The sequence below is a fragment of the Phyllobates terribilis genome, unplaced genomic scaffold (assembly GCF_046119375.1).
Source record: "Phyllobates terribilis strain yellow unplaced genomic scaffold, ASM4611937v1 Scaffold_2__4_contigs__length_985480577, whole genome shotgun sequence".
NCBI lineage: Eukaryota > Metazoa > Chordata > Amphibia > Anura > Dendrobatidae > Phyllobates > Phyllobates terribilis.
This window is the reverse complement of record NW_027362762.1, coordinates 427194961-427211932: the sequence shown is the minus strand read 5'-3', so window position 1 is coordinate 427211932 and position 16972 is coordinate 427194961.

Sequence of the window (16972 nt, the reverse complement as noted above, 5' to 3'; positions counted from 1 at the left end):
AGATTTTGAGTGCAAACCTCCTTCCATCAGCAAGGGCATTAAAGATGAAACGTGGCTGGGTCTTTCAGCATGACAATGATTCCAAGCACACCACCAGGGCATCGAAAGAGTGACTTCGTAAGAAGCATTTCAAGGTCCTGGAGTGGCCTAGCCAGTCTCCAGATCTACACCCTATAGAAAACATTTGGAGGCAATTGAAAGTCCATTTTGCCCAGCGACAGCCCCAAAACATCACTGCTCTAGAGGAGATCTGCATGAAGGAATGGGACAACATACCAGCAACAGTGTGTGCCAACCTTGTGAAGACTTAAAAAACGTTTGACCTCTGTCATTGCCAACAAAGGATATATAACAAAGTATTGAGATGAACTTTTGTAATTGACCAAATACTTATTTTCCACCAAAATTTTAAAAAAAATTCTTTCCAAATCAGACAATGTGATTTTCAGGATTTGTTTTCTCATGTTGTCTCTCATAGTTGAGGTCTACCTATGATGTCAATTACAGGCCTCTCTCATCTTTTTAAGCAGGAGAACTTGCACAATTGGTGGCTGAGTAAATACTTTTTTCCCCCACTGTATGTAAAATAAACCCAGTTGCTGCTCCTCCTCCAGGCTGCCTGTGTGATGGAAGCTGAAGCACTTTGAGAAGACAATTGCCAATGTGTTTGTAATGAGGCACTAATCAACTCTTCTGTACAGTGGTGGTTATTAGTGTTGAGCCACCCCCGTAGTGTTCGAGTTCGGTTCGGTTCATCGAACACCCGTGTGTTCGCCGAACTGTTCGTCGAACTGTTCGTCGAACACCTTCGAACACCGTTAAAACCAATGGCAGGCAAACAAAAACACATAGAAACACATAGAAAACACCTTCAAAGGTGTCCAAAAGCTAACAAACTGCTCAGAAGACATAACTAACACATGGAAAAGTGACAAGTACATATAGTCATGCGAAAAGAAAAGAGGTGGAGGAGTAAAAGGAGGGGGAGACACAGATATAGGCATGTCATGCCCTTCTAAAATCCAAAAAGTGAGAAGCCGACACGGCCAGTTCGTTCCTGCCCGTGCCACCTCCGTGTCGCCGGGTTTGTGCCAGAGCCGCGGTGGACCCTGACGGCCAGCCCCCCTCTCCCAATACTGGTGCCTGTCCGCTGGTGGGTTGAGCCCCCCCGCGGTGGGGGAGGGTAACATCTGCAGAAGAAAGACCATCTTCCAGCCAAACTAAGATGTCGACTTCTTTTCGTGGACAATGTGATACGATCCCTTTCTTACGGACACGCCCATCGCTACAAATTCCAGATGAGGCACAAAAACAGCAGGTGCTTCAGCGGATATCAAGTGCTCCTTCAAGTGGGCTCTCCTCCACCTCAATTTCAACATCACAAATACTCCAGTCCTCAGAGGTGTCACCCTAATCGCACTTGCTTCCTCACAGCTCCCAAGTCTCCAGCTGCCTGTCTGAGTATGGGGTAACACAGATGGTTGAGTCTGCAGAGCTGTTTACTCATACTATAGCCTGGGAAACGGAGGCCTGCTCCAGAGCTTCTGTTAATCCACACGAGGAAATGATCTGCACTGATGCCCAGAATCTTTATAAGTCGGATCCAGGACCAGATGAAGAAGGTTCTGAGCATAATGTAGACCCTCGTTCCCAAACTGTCACTCCTGTTGGTGGAGACAATGATGAAGACGATGATGAGACTCAAATACCTGATTGGAGCGACAACTTGACTTTTCGGTCAGGGCAGGAAGAGGTTGGCTTTGAGGACGACGGGTGTGATAACACACAGGGTGATGATGAAGAGGTTGGAGATCCCACTTACTGTCAACCCACAGTCAGCCAGTCGATGAGGTCAACGGAGGAGGTGGAGGAGGATGTGACTAGCCCAGGGGATGGGGATGACTCGGTACCCGGGCCTTTGCCTGGCCTTGGGGATGTCGCGGTGCTCGGCTCCCTGGCCCGTACCCTGTGGTCACTCTTTAAAAGAGTGGATAATTGTTAATTTTATAAGAGTTTGTGACGCCACCTGTGGTATCTGGTGAGAAGCACCAGCGCTGCAGCAGTCCACTGAGACCCATGATAAGGCAGCTCGATTGTATAGCTCCCCACAGGTGGAGCTAGGTCTCAGGGCAGCGTATGCAGGGGGAATGCTGGACAGGCGAGACCCAGCTGGGTCAGAGCAAGAACGGGAACGGACACGGTAGTCACTTCAGTACCTTTTACTGGAGGAAATTCAGGCACATCCCGGAGCACTGTAGGGTGAAGGGTGAATATCAGGATCCTCCCCAATGAGTGGGTGTAGGGCCTCCTGTTTCTTGCCTCTGCGTAGTAAGTTTCTGACCTGCCTGGAGCTAGGCCTAACTTTGTCTCTGTCCTGCGCTGGCTGACCTTGTGGTAGGGCCTTCTCTTGGAGTTCACGCTCCCACTATGCGGGGCCTAAGCATCTCCTGGCTCTGTTACGTATCAGCACCTTAGCAATCCTGGGACTTGTAGTTCTCCAGGGATTCCGGTTATGCCTTACTGAATCTAGCTAGCTGGAGCCTCGTGCTCCACTGCTGAACTATTAACTGAGTTCTCTAGACTAGACTGAGCTCCACTGCAGACTGACCTCTCTTAGGCTTCTCTACTGCAGGAACTCTTCAGAGGAACTGAACTGCCTAGCTCCACCTTCCCTATTTATATCCCTAACGGGCTCCCTCTGCTGGTCTGAGGTGGAAGGTGGAGATGTGTGAATGTTTATAGGGGCCTCTTGTGGAGGATTCCATCAATACACTCTTCTAGGATCTGTGATACCAAGCACAGCGGGGCGTCACAGATGCTATTGACGACGAGGTTAGGTTGCGCCTTCCTGGACAGAGACGGAGTACTGGAAGCACGTCAACAACTGCATCCTCAACCACAACTCTGCCTCTGACCACAAGTCATAGTGGCTCTTCAGGTCGCATGGGCTCTAAGCCTTCCATAGCCTGGCCATTTATTCAGAATGATAAGGATGACCAACTCGTGTTATCTGTAATATTTGTCACCAAAAGCTAAGTAGAGGCCAAAAAATCCATAGTTTGAGTACTTCATGCATGTACCGTCACATGGATATGAAGCATAAGTTGCAGTGGGAAGCTCACTGTGCTACAATGCGGCCTAGCAGGCTGGGCCAACCACCGTCTGCCCCATCTTGTGCATCCGCGGCCTCTTCATCCTCTGTGACTGGGGGGACAGCAGTCACACATGTTTTTGGACGCAGACCTGCCACCTCTTTACCTGCAACAGCCAGTGTGATTGACAGGTCGTCAGTTCATTGGGAAGTGGAAACACCTGCTGGTGTTGAGCGCTCTCTGACATCAAGAGCACCACCTTTGGATCAAGGCAACCTAACATGTCCGTCTGCATCTTCCTCACAGACCGGCAGTTTGCCGGGGACACCCTACTCAACCCCGTCTAAGCACAACAACTAGCCCTCGGTCCCTCAGATGTGGAAAAGTAAAAGACCATTTCCTCCTAGCCATGAGAAAGCTAAGAGGTTGAATTTCACCATCATCAAGCTCTTGGCTACAGAAATGCTGCCTTTCCGCCTGGAGGACACAGTGGATTTTCGAGACCTTATGTCCGTCGCAGTGCCCCAGTACCAGATGCCCAGTCGGCACTACTTCTCAAAGAAAGGTGTGCCTGCGCTCCACCAGCATGTCGCACACAACATCACCGCTTCTTTGAGAAACTCTGTGTGTGACAGGGTGCATTTCACCACAGACACTTGGACAAGTAGGCATGGACAGGGGCGTTACATGTCGCTGACTGGGCACTGGGTAACTATGGTGACAGCAGGACAAGGGGCTGCTGTCCAAGTCTTACCGTCCCCACGAGTTGTGCGTCAATCCTCTTTATCTCGAAGTTCCTCCACTGCTTCTGCCTCCTCAACCTCCTCTCGGTCCTCCTCCTGCACCCAAAGCCTGTCTGGTAATGCCACCTGCTTTCTAACTGCGCAGAAGGAATCCTGCACACCTCCTTACTATGCTGGCAGCAGGGCTCAAGGCATCAGTGTTTACTTTGAAATGTCTGGGAAATGTGAGTCACACAGCTGAGGAGTTGTGGTCAGCTCTGGAGACCCAGTTTCATGAATGGTTGTCTCCACTGGACCTGCAACCAGGGAAGGCCGTGTGCGACAATGATGCAAACCTGGGTGCGGCCCTTCGCCGGGGCAATGTCACACACGTGCCTTGTATGGCTCACGTGTTGAAACTGGTTGTCCATAAATTGTTATCCCACTATCCCGGACTAGATGGCCTTCTGCAGAGGGCACGGTCGCTGTGTGCTCACTTCCGCCGTTCGCATCCCTCAGCTCAACGACTTACATCTCTACAGAAGTCGTTGGGCCTGCCAGTTCACCGGCTGAAATGCGATGTGCCGACACGGTGGAATTCAACTCTGACCATGTTGCAGCGACTGTGGCAGCACCGACAAGCCCTGGTGCAATACGTTCTGACGTATAGCCTGGGCCAACGAGATCCAGAGGTGGGGCAAATCACGCTGCAGGAGAGGTCTCAGATCAGGGACCTATAAAGTTGACGCGCCCCCTGGGCCGTGGGGTACCCTGAGCCGGGCCGGTAGACGCTGGGGGTTGTAGTCACTGTGGCGGTGACCTGGTCCGTGATCCAGGGCGGTCAATCCAAGGGTAATTTGCATATATGGGTTTTATAATGTCCGACTACGCCACCTCTGGAGTGGGGCAAAAGAGGCGACCGCTGCGGAACAGTCCTCTGAAGCTGGTGGTTTTGCAGCAATGGTATTATTACTCACCACAGGAAGAGTGTAGCTTCAGGGCAGTGTGGGTGGATGATGGTGGTTGTAGTGCAGGGAGTCAGTAATGAACACAGAGTCCATGTGATGGAGTCCCAAGATCTTTACTCACAGTTGTTGCAGTCCAGATTACAGGTACCAGAGCAATCTCACCCGTCGTGCTGTGCGTACTCAGTGAGGGGCTCAGTCCACCCCCAGATAGCTCCGGAGTACTTAGCAGGACCCCCTTCTGTGTGTCCTTTCTCTGGCCTTCTCCCTGCACCTCACACCCAGTGACACTTCTATCCGGTATCCTCGGGCCTTGGCGGGCGACTTGTGTTCCGTCCCCTGGGTCCTATGTGGCTACCTTCTTAGTGAGACTGGTGTGGACTTTTACCTGCAGTACATGAAATGCTGCAGTGTCCGGTTTCTAGTTGAGCCTTGCTGTTTCTCCGCTAGTTGAGGGACCGGTTCCCCTTATCTGGCCTGACCCCTCTACCTCCTGGTAGCAGCAGGAGTACGGGTGGCCTTCTGCACGGCCCGTAGCCCTAGGGTCCCTTCGGTTCCTGGAGCCTTCCTGATCCCACTCCTCTCTTCTCTCCTTCAGTCCTGGGCCTCCCAGGCTAGGCCCGCCTCTGGAGCAGAGCTCATGCAGAGCCTCTGCTCCTGTCACTTTTCCTCCTCTGACTGGCTTGCTCTTTCTAAGATGGCTTCCTATTTATACTCTCCCTGTCATGTGCTCCGCTAAGCTGCTCCCCTAAGCACCCACTACATAGGACCCTCCCACCAGCTAGGGACCTGGGACTGTGCTCTCCTTTAGGAGCAATCTCGCCCTACCCCCACTGCGGGTATGTGTTGGATGCAGGTGTTAGGGTCCCGAGCCATATGCCTTCCTTACCTGAGGGTGAGATACCACACCTCTGGTTGAGATGCAGTAACTCTGTGGCGACTGAACCCTCAGGGGCGCCACACACCCTTCTGCACAGTTTTGAAATGGCAACGAAGATGTTTAGTGCTGACGACGATGCCATTATAAGCATGACTATTCCGGTGATTTACATGCTGGAGCATACATTAAACAGAATTCAGAGTCAGGTGGCGGGACAAGAGGAGGTGGAGGAAGTAGAGGAGGAGTTGTATGCGGAAGGGATAACATCTCCAAGGTCCAGACGGTTGGCAGCACCAAGGCGGCAGGCATGGGAGGGTGGGGGAGAGGGATTAACCAGGGCGCATGGTAGCAGCCAAACTCTTGAGGAAGGTGCAGGAGCCGAGGAAGAAGTGGAGGACGAACTGGCGATGGGCATGGAAGACTCATCAGATGAGGGAGACCTTGATCACATTTCTGTTGTGCGAGGTTGGGGGGAGAGGGCAGAGGAAGGAAGCATGATTCTTACCTCGCTACCAACACAACAAGGACTTGGTCCTCCTGGATGCGCAAGACACATGAGTGCCTTCTTGCTGCACTACCTGCAACATGACCCTCAGATTGTCAGAATTCAAAGTAATCCCGACTACTGGGTTGCCACACTCTTAGATCCCCGGTACAAAAGTAAATTTGCCGAAATAATTCCTGCCATAAAAAGGGATTGACGCATGCAGGAGTATCTGCAGACGCTGTTGCAGAATCTTACATGTGCTTTTCCACAAAACACCAGTGGTGCACGTAGTGAATCTCACAGTTCTAACTTGCCAACCGTGGGACTGTCGAGTCTTCATCACTCAAACCGTAACAGTAACACAGTATCTGCTGGTAACAGCAATTTTGTGGAATCGTTTCACCACTTTTTTAGACCATCCTTTGCAAGGCCACAGGAGACAAGAAGTCTGACACATAGTCAATGCCTAGAGAGGATGGTGCAGGAGTATCTCCAAGTGACCATCGAAGCCATGACTGTGTCACTGGACCCTTGCTCATTTTGGTATTCCAATCTGGAAAAATGGCCGGAGCTCGCCACTCACGCCTTGGAGATCTTGTCATGCCCTGCAGCCAGTGTTCTCTCTGAACGTGTGTTCAGCGCTGCTGGTGGTGTGCTGACAGATAAGCGCACGCGTCTGTCCACTGAGAATGTAGACAGACTCACGTTCATAAAGATGAACAAATCATGGATTCGCAAGGACTTTTCTACCCCTGTGTTATCCTTGGGAGACTAAAACCTTGAGGATTTGGTAAAATCACCTCACCAACCGTTTTAAGCAACTGTGGGGCAATTGATGCCACTTAACCCTAGAACGCATGACCATAAAAATCTACACTTTCATATACCTGGGGCCTTTTAGGCCCGTGTGCAAATAACATGGAATAACTCAAACTCAAATGACAAACAACTATATACATGAAGAATACCTAGAGTTTCAAAATTCTAACTAAAGTAATCTTGCAGAAAATAGAAAACAATTAACAAGGCGGGCCTGCGAGGCCCCAGGTATGCGTTCTAGGGTTAAGTGGTGTCTGTGCCACAATTTTGGGAAAAAATGGAGACTCTTTTTGGAGTCCCCTTGCTGCGTCTTACGTGACGTTGGCATCGTCAATTCCAGGTGGGTTGAGTCGCTTCCCCCCCCTTTTAACTGTAAGAAACTACATACACTATGGCTTGGGGTAACACAGATGGTTGAGTCTGAAGAGCTGTTTACTCAGAGGTCTGCTCCAAATCTTCAGTGTCTGCTAGTCAGCGTAGAATTTTTAACTGCATCTAGCCTAGGCAATACTTTGGGCGTAGTAGCCCAGCTGCGAAGCAAGCTGCACCGCCTGTGTATCTAATAAGAATTTTTAAATGCATCTAGCCTAGGCAGACTGTGGGGACCCCCAACCAAACCCAGACGCTCAGCCCCCCTACCGCCCCCCTTTCCTTGACAATACAATAATGTAACTCTTACAACTGGATGGGTGAGGATCGGTCACAGCTTTATTAACTCTTTATACTCATTCCATTAGAAAGGCATTTTATTTCTAAAATAATTCAGCTTGTTGCAGCATGCCCTGGGTCTCCACTCCGGCAAGTTGGCCAACAAGTGTAACTCTCCAACATGTCCTTTCTATTTCCAGGCCACGGAGGATCCTGCGTTCTCGTATGCAGGACTCTGACCCCCACCCATCACTCTTAACGCTTGTTCCACTCTGTCCTGGAGTCCTGACAGGAATATGTCCAGTACAATATCCATTAAGTGAACAACGTCGGGCCGTATGAGGCCTGCTTTATCTCCTTCCAGTTGTCGGTGTCGTACCACTACACCGCCTCTGTCTCTTCTAAATTTTGCCATCCGAATATTTATTACCCACCTTGTCCGTTCGATGGCCGTGATGTCTCGCACACCTTGCCATACCGCTATCGGCACAATCTCTGACCATACTATAGCTAGTTTTGTGAAAAAATTCTCTGAAGCGCTCAGTGTCTAGTTTCATTATTGCCATTAGTTATGCGCTGTTGTGATGACCTAGGTTGCTTCCCCCGGCCTGTATAACTAAGATGACCGGACATCTTGCCTCTCTCCCTACCTTGATTACCTCCATTAGTACCTGTGGCCATAGCAGGCCTCTAATACCTCTCTAGTTGAAATATATGTTATGAAACTCTAATTTCCTCCCGCCTGGGCAGACTTTCGCCCTTTTTTCTGCCCAATACATATACGAGTGGCCTATCACCCACACTGTTGGCTTAGTGTCACCTGTAAAAGAAAGAAACCACGTTAGGATAACAAGTCCGGTCTTATGTATCTTGCCAAACACGTGGATCGCCATCTCCCTATCCTCTGAACTTCCGTTTCTGACAGTCCTGCTCTTGCTGCTTCCGTGGCCGCGCCTATGCGGAATGAGTGTGTCCCGTAATCTTTGGGGTGGTTCCCTGCCGATGTTATGCATTTATTAAATATAGCTTGGAACTGGTATCTTGATAATGGCATTCCATCAATGTGTGATAGGAAGAAATTACTTTGTGATCTGATGGTTAGATATGTTTTTACTATTGTTACCCGACTCAGTGTACCGTTTGTAGGTTGTAGAAGTACCCAAGTGCCCCTGCCCGCTGGAACCGTTTTCGATTTGTGTATGCGTAGACGTATTGCATTATTGGCTATGACTACGTCCTGGTGTAATAAGCCTCCACTGGTGGTAATTTTGGATTGAGGGACTAATTCGCTTATGCATAGCGCCCAGAAGAAGGCGATCACAAATGCAGTAGACAGTAGTGTTGCTTCAAATTGTGAGTGTCATATTAATGGTGTTAGGGATATGATGTGAGAAATCAGTTTTAGTGACACGGGACCGGACGTCTACACTCCTGACTTGGCTGACCCCTTTTCCACCCTTTTATGGATTGTCTGATGATGAACCTTTGTCACATCTCCCCAATTCAGTAGTTGGAAGTGAAATGCTACTCCCGTCAGACACCGCTGCGCTGACGCCCCTGATATGCCCCTCATAATTAGCTGGTGGAGAAATTCTATGGTGACTTGTGATCTGGCTTGTTCACATTGGTCAACCCGTCTACCTGCTACTAGTCGTGTCCACTCTTCCCATGCCTTACCGTATGCTTGCCACGTCGACGGGGCAACTGACGCTCTGATTAATGGCATCAACTATTCGCCACTAGATCCCATAGGGAAGGTGGGCAACTGTTGCCCGATGGGTGGGCGTTGTGGAAGAGCTCTGTGAAAATCTGCCAATTGAATTGTTATAAAGCGTTAGCAGCAGCTTTAGACCCCTCAGCATAGTGGCTAGCGCGGACCCATACATTGTGTTTTAGGCACAGGAATGCTAGCCTGGGTAGTAGGCCTAGCACTGGGAGAGACGATGATGCCATCTTATTAATGCAGTGCGCTAGGCTGGTGTTTTTTGTTATGAAGCGTATATTTTTGTAAGCCAGGCGCGCGCCCCATATTTCTATTGCTACCACTATTGGGAAGAAAAATTATTTTCAGGGCTAGATGTAGCTAAAAATTATTATTAATTTAAAAGCTGGTGGAGCTTGGTATAGATGGCCTAATACAATGAGTCCCACACACTGCTAGAAGGCCAAATATTTTTTCAGAGCTAGATGCAGATAAAAATTATTTTTAATTTGCAACCTGATGGAGGTCAGTATAGATGGACTAATAGAGAAAGTCCCACACACTGCTAGAAGGCCAAATATTTTTTCAGAGCTAGATGCAGATAAAAATTATTTTTCATTTGCAACCTGATGGAGGTCAGTATAGATGGACTAATAGAGAAAGTCCCACACACTGCTAGAAGGCCAAATATTTTTTCAGAGCTAGATGCAGATAAAAATTATTTTGAATTTGCAACCTGATGGAGGTCAGTGTAGATGGACTAATAGAGAAAGTCCCACACACTGCTAGAAGGCCAAATATTTTTTCAGAGCTAGATGCAGAAAAAAATTATATTCAATTTGCAACCTGATGGAGGTCAGTATAGATGGACTAATAGAACAAGTCGCACACACTGCTAGAAGGCCAAATATTTTTTCAGAGCTAGATGCAGAAAAAAATTATTTTGAATTTGCAACCTGATGGAGGTCAGTATAGATGGACTAATAGAACAAGTCCCACACACTGCTAGAAGGCCAAATATTTTTTCAGAGCTAGATGCAGATAAAAATTATTTTTCATTTGCAACCTGATGGAGGTCAGTATAGATGGACTAATAGAACAAGTCCCACACACTGCTAGAAGGCCAAATATTTTTTCAGAGGTAGATGCAGAAAAAATTATATTCAGTTTGCAACCTGATGGAGGTCAGTATAGATGGACTAATAGAATGATGCTATGCCCAAAAGGTTTTACTTCACTAGGTGCAGTAAAAAATTGGTATTCTATACACAGGTGGTGTATCTTGCAACACAGATAGGCTACTCCACTGACTAACACACTCTGCAATAGGCCAAAAAGGATTAGCTTTGCTAGATTCAGCCAAATGCTGTGAAAAACACTTGCACAGCACTGGCACAGACCTGCCTGGCAAAAAGTGATAGGAACTGATGTAACCTAGCCCTGAAAAGGACTGCAATTACAATTAGTCTTTACTCCCAACCTATCTATTTAAGAGCACAGACCTGCCTGATAAAAGGAAATGCTGTAACCTAGTCCTCAAAAGGACTGCAATCACAACTATTCCCTACTCCCAAGCTATCTGTAGATTTGTGCGAAAATTGGCTTGAAATTAACAAGGTATAGCGCACACAGCAACAGCGGTGCCGTCTAACACGCAGCTGCAGCAGTGAGAAAATGGTGGCGACGGGGAAAATGGCTGTGTCTTATAGGGCAAGGACATGTGACATACACTGCCAATGACACATGCCCTTGCTTGTGTGAAAAAAAGCACTTCGCTCCGTGTGTGCGCTGCTGATAGGCTGACAGATTGCACCTCCCCACTGTAAATGCGGGAAAGAGAAAAAAAAATGGAGATCTTCATTGTTCCTGCAGAGATCCATCCCCTGCCCCTCCCCCCGCCCCGCTGTACACTCAAACTGCGTATTAACATTAATTTTTATCATTACTGAGAAAAAATCCAGTTATGATTTTGGTGCACGAACAGTTATCGAACATAACCTCGAACAGCCGAATTTTTCTCAAATCGTTCGTGTTCGCCGAACGGCTCGAACACCGCCCAAAACAGCTCGAATTTGAGATTGGCGAACAGTTCAAGACGAACAACGCTCATCTCTAGTGGTTATAACCAGGCACAGCTCTGCAGCAGAGCTGACATCAGAGGACAAATACTGCTGCAGATGTGTTTGTTATGAGACAAAGTTCACTTCTGCTGCACAGTGTTAGTTCTGGTCTCACTGCAGAGCTATGTGTGATTATGAAAGCAAAAGTGTCAGCCATTGCATCTCACACTGGTAATGCTTCCTTTCATTTAAATTAAGCTCTGGATGTAGATTCTTATGCAGATCAGTGTCCGGTCAATAGATCTTAACAGCTGATTTACATATAAGAAAAATGTGGATTTGTGCCGTCACACAAAGATTGCAGACTTGCTGATAGTCTCTTCTGCAATCTGCTATTTACATTAATACTTGGAGGCTGTAGAAGCCAAAAGGTGCAAAATTTTGAATGAATCCCCATTGCAAAAATGTTTATTCAAAAAAGCATGCATTTGTTGTTGGATGAAATTGAACAAAAATCATTTTAGTCAGTCAATGAAAGACAGCATTCTTCTAGAAAGAAGTATTCTATGTTTAAAATGTTCACCTGAGGCTACGTTCACATGTTCAGTATTTGGTCAGTATTTTATATCAGTATTTGTGAACTACAACCAGGAGTGGGTGAAAAATGCAGAATTGGTGCAAGTATTTCTATTATACTTTTTCTCTTAGGCCACAGCCCCACTATCAGTATTTGGTCAGTATTCAGTCAGGATTTTTTTTCAGGAGTGGGACATAAAACCAGGAGTGGGTGATAAATACAGAATTGGTGACTTGTTTCTACTAAACCTTTTTTCTGATTGTTCCTCACCTGGTTTCGTCTCCCATTCTTGAGAAAAAATACTGACCGAATACTGACCAAATACTGATAGTGGGGCTATGGCCTTATGGTTCCACTCCTGATTTTGGCTTACAAATATTGATGTAAAATATTTACCAAACAGTGAACGTATGAACGTGGCCTTGTAGTGACTAATCCACCAAAGATCTTTAAGAAATAACATTATTGGAATATTCTCAAAGTGCTCACAATAAGACCATTTCTCCTTCACCAAACTTTAGTAAATATGTAGCCAGCTTAAACAACTGTAATAACCAACATGGACTAAAATAAGTATAGAAGGAGCTGCAGAATGATTGCCCATTATTCATTCAATGGTTGTTCAATCATCAGCTCACTTCTATTTATTCTGTTTGACCACTAATGTTATTTATTCAGAAGAACCACTTTACAAAATGTTTAAAGTATCTTTAATAGTGAAGTACTGAAGTCACTGCATTATATTTGTAGCATGTCACAGACCTGCTAATACAGTATTACATCATTAGCAGCAGATCTGATTATCTTGTGAATGTTCTATTTGTATAGAGGAAATATGATGTTAAACAAATATAACTGCAATATTTACTTTAAAGAGATAATTTGTGAATATACCAAAGTCCAAAACAGAAAAGATACAACAAGCATCTATTTGTAAGAAAGAGCCACTGGTTAGAGATTAATGTTCCCCAAAGACTTGTTCACATTTTCTATATTTTATAAGAGTATGTGTACATTGTCTTTTTCAGGCGGAATCCACCCAGAATTAACCTGAAATAGTGCCATAAAAGTGACTCATAAAATGAACGTAATGCACAGCAATGTTAAAATGACATTGCAGTGCACATGTTCTGTCTAATGTCACTTCGGAAACCCTGAAGTGGTTGAAAGAAGTGACATGCTCTGTGCTGTCCAGCCATCTCTTCAGGACTTTCAGATACTACTAGGACATATGAATAATGTTTTTTAATTGTATTATTGTGCTTGTTGTCCTTTGCTACTGTCTACTGGCCATTTTTATCATATGTTCTCATGTATTGCAGATGTAATTTCCCATCATGCCTCTTCATCTTTGTAACTCTTCCTATCTTCTTTCCTCACATCCTGTCTTTTTGGTCAGTGCCATCTTGGCAGAAGTGTGCATCAGAGCTGGAGAGAGGATTCTCCTGTTACCTCTATCATCCAACCTCCATCTTCTACCTCATTCTCATCCCTTCATCTCAACTTCATCATTTGTCAAGGTACTGTGAATAAACAACCTAAAAGTACGTCCACTGCATCTTCCTTCCTGGACTGTCCACTTGCAGCTGGTCAGACAATAGAGGAGAGGATAGTGAGTAACCTATTTAGCATTGCTTGTACGGAGATCCGTGCTCACATCCCTCCGACACATCTCACCTACATGCATCGGTGGAAGAATATGCTCATTCCCACTGAAAGCCGCCTGCTCTCTGTACTTATCAGTATAGAGTGCCGGCGCGGCAGAGCCACTGCAAGAATGATGGCAAAGCCACCTTAGAAAAACAAATGCTGACAATTTCCTGCAGCGGCTTTGCCTTGGAAAACTTGGTGGCTGTGCTGGCGTGCAAATGCACCGTGTGTATACACCCTAATAGTGGAACACTCTAGCTCCACTATATGATACTGAGTTGTATGGTTTGGAGGCATTTGTTACCTGACTAGAGCATGTGTATATTTTTGTGGTGTATTTACCTATTGACTTCACAGTTAATGAAAGACAAAAATTTATTTTATCCGTCAGGTTATCGGATCATTTATGCTGGCAAAAATTATCATTATCCCTCCGTGTATACAGGGAATATCCTGTATACACAATGCGGATATAAAAAAAAGAGTGATTATATTAGCGATCATTCTGTTTCCATCATTGTTTGTTGGCCTGTGCAAAGAGGCCATCAAATAGGTGCTAAATGACTTAATATGGTCGATCAGCACTCCATAATGGTTGAAATCGTCCCATCTGAATGCACCATAAATACTGTATATTTACTATAAAGCAAAGTAGATTCTTTTGTCAGTGCTTTCTGGTTGTGTAGATTCAACACTGTCTACACAGAAAAATGCTAGTAAACAAGTGAATAACATCAACAGGAACTAGTGAATTCCTGCTGTCGCTAGGAATAGTCCACCCTAGTGTGCTATAAAAAATACTGAAGAAACTGATGCATACTTTTAAATAATATGTCCTACATCAATTTATTACTATTGCCTTCAGGTCCTAAAAAATGGACTGATAACATTGGTTTACAATTATAAACATATGTACGGCTTTTTTGTGCATTCTCTACAATACTGAAGTGCCTGGCCTGCTTTGATACAGATATATTAATCATTTGTAAAGCAGTTGGCGGTATATATGTCAATTTTAAAGTGGAGCGAAAAGTGAGCGACGTTCACTGCTTGCCTAGGATTTAGACCTCATTCAGACATTCTTTTTTATGTACATGTTCTATCAGTCTATAGTGTATGGGTCTTCTCACATGAACATGTTTTTTGGCGGACCGTGTGCCCTCAAAAAAATCACAGTCATATCTGTTTTTGATTCATGTCATGGTACAAAATCATCCATACATGTGTATATGTCAAAATCATGAACAGCACACAGATGGCATCAGTATGAAGTCTGTGTGCTGTCTGTGATTTAATATTGTAATAATTAGAAGACATTTTGCAATTTTCACTGACGAGCAAAAGGGTAACAATGTTTTGAACTTTTGACTTTCAGGCTCCATATCTCACCATCCACCACTGCTTCGAGCATGAGACTACCATCATTTTATAGACAATCATCTTGGCTATCTGATACATAAATTTGACTTGCAACTATTTAGCATATGATTAGTTATGCAGATACTTATCATGTCATTGCATTGTTACTGTTTTGCTCCTAAAAATCGAAATTTTAATTTTTATTATTTTGTTAGTATTTTGTAAATCCACCTTTGGCTTTCAACACTGCCTGAATCCTTCTGGGCATGCTCTTGATCAGATTCGAACATGTCTCTACAGAAATCAAATCCAGGTGTCTACTACACGTTCCCAAAGTTGGCACATACTGGTCGTCTCACCTGGGTATGTATACAGTTTTTGCTTCAACTCTACCCACAAGTGTTCGATTGGGTTGAGATCTGGGGACTGTGGGGGCCAATCCAGCACCTCTACTTTATTGTCATTGAACCATTTCTTCCCAATCTCGACGTATACTTTGGGTCGCTGTCCTGCTTGAACATTATGTCATCCTTATCATACCCATAGTACTTGAGTGTATGAAGTAACTCATCTTGTAGGATACTCACATATAGGTCAGCATTGAGACCACCATCAATCCTGGTCAAGTATCCCATGTCATGTCTTCCTCCACTGAACTTAACAGTTCAATACATTTCTCTATCCGTTAGCCCCTTTTTCCTTTATTACTTTCAGACTCATTTGCACCCATGAGAGCCTAGTCTATTGACTTTCGTCTCATCGCTCCAAGTCACCCATTACCAATCATCTACTGTCCACTTTTCGTACTTTTTGAAAACTCGAGCCAATGCTTCTTATGACGATACTGTAAGCTTCTTCACGTTTTTTCGAGCCACCATTCCAAACTTGTGCACCATGCATGGCATGATGCTTGCATGGATGTCTGTGATCTCACCATTAGGAAGCATACGAGCCAGAACTGATAGACCTTGTGATGAGCCGACTTGTTGACACCGATATTTTGCCTGAACGTCCACCTCTTGGCTTTTGAATGGATAGATGGAGTTAATTTCATATTCTTCCAACTGTCATGACACAATTTTCTTGGCCGAGAGATCGCTATCGATGAGCTGGATGATGCTGTTTCTCTTTTTTTGGGAAATCTTCTTCATGGCTGCTCCTTGATTCAAACCAGTGACCTTTTGCTTGGGAATCAACCTAATAACACACTAAGCCATTAGGGAATGTGAAACAGGTTGTATTTTGTAGTATACAGGAAGAAAAAGATTTTTCAACCACCAGGAGCAAAACAGTAACAATGCAGTGACATGACAAGAATCTGTATAACTAATCATATGCTAAATAGTTGTAAGTCAAATTTGTATGAGATAGCCAAAATGATGTCTGTAAAATGATGGTAGTTTCACATTCGAAGCAGTAGTGGATGGTGAAATATGGAGCCTGAAAGTCAAAAGTTCAAAACACTGTTACCCTTTTGCTTATTGTCAGTGTATTTCTGTGTTTTTCCATTTGTGAAAATCACTGATGGTAAAAACTGGAGAGATAAACAACAAGAGATGCTCCCCGTGTAAACGTTGAGCAACAGGTGAGGGTGAGTTGGAGGGTTTGTTGCTCACTTGAGCAGGTTGTGCGGGGCACAACTAAATAAAGAGTTATATATAATCCAATGGTGGCTACTGCCCCAGCCGCTGTAGCTGAGAGGAGTGCAGTGCATCCCGGGCGTTCCTGCTGACAAAGGTTAATCTAGGTGGCAAGTATAAAAAAACCTCCAATTTACTGCAACGCGTTTCAGAGTAGAACCTACTCCATCCTCAGGCATCTCAGTTGCCTCAGAAAGGAGTAGGTTCTACTCCGAAATACGTTGCAATAAAGTAGAAGTTTTTTATACTTAACGCCTGGATTAACCTTTGTCAGCGGCAGCAAGCGAGACGCATCGCTTTCCTCTCTCCTTTATTTGATGGAAAAATCTGACACTTACCAAACTCTGATGAAAATCGGATGAAATACACTG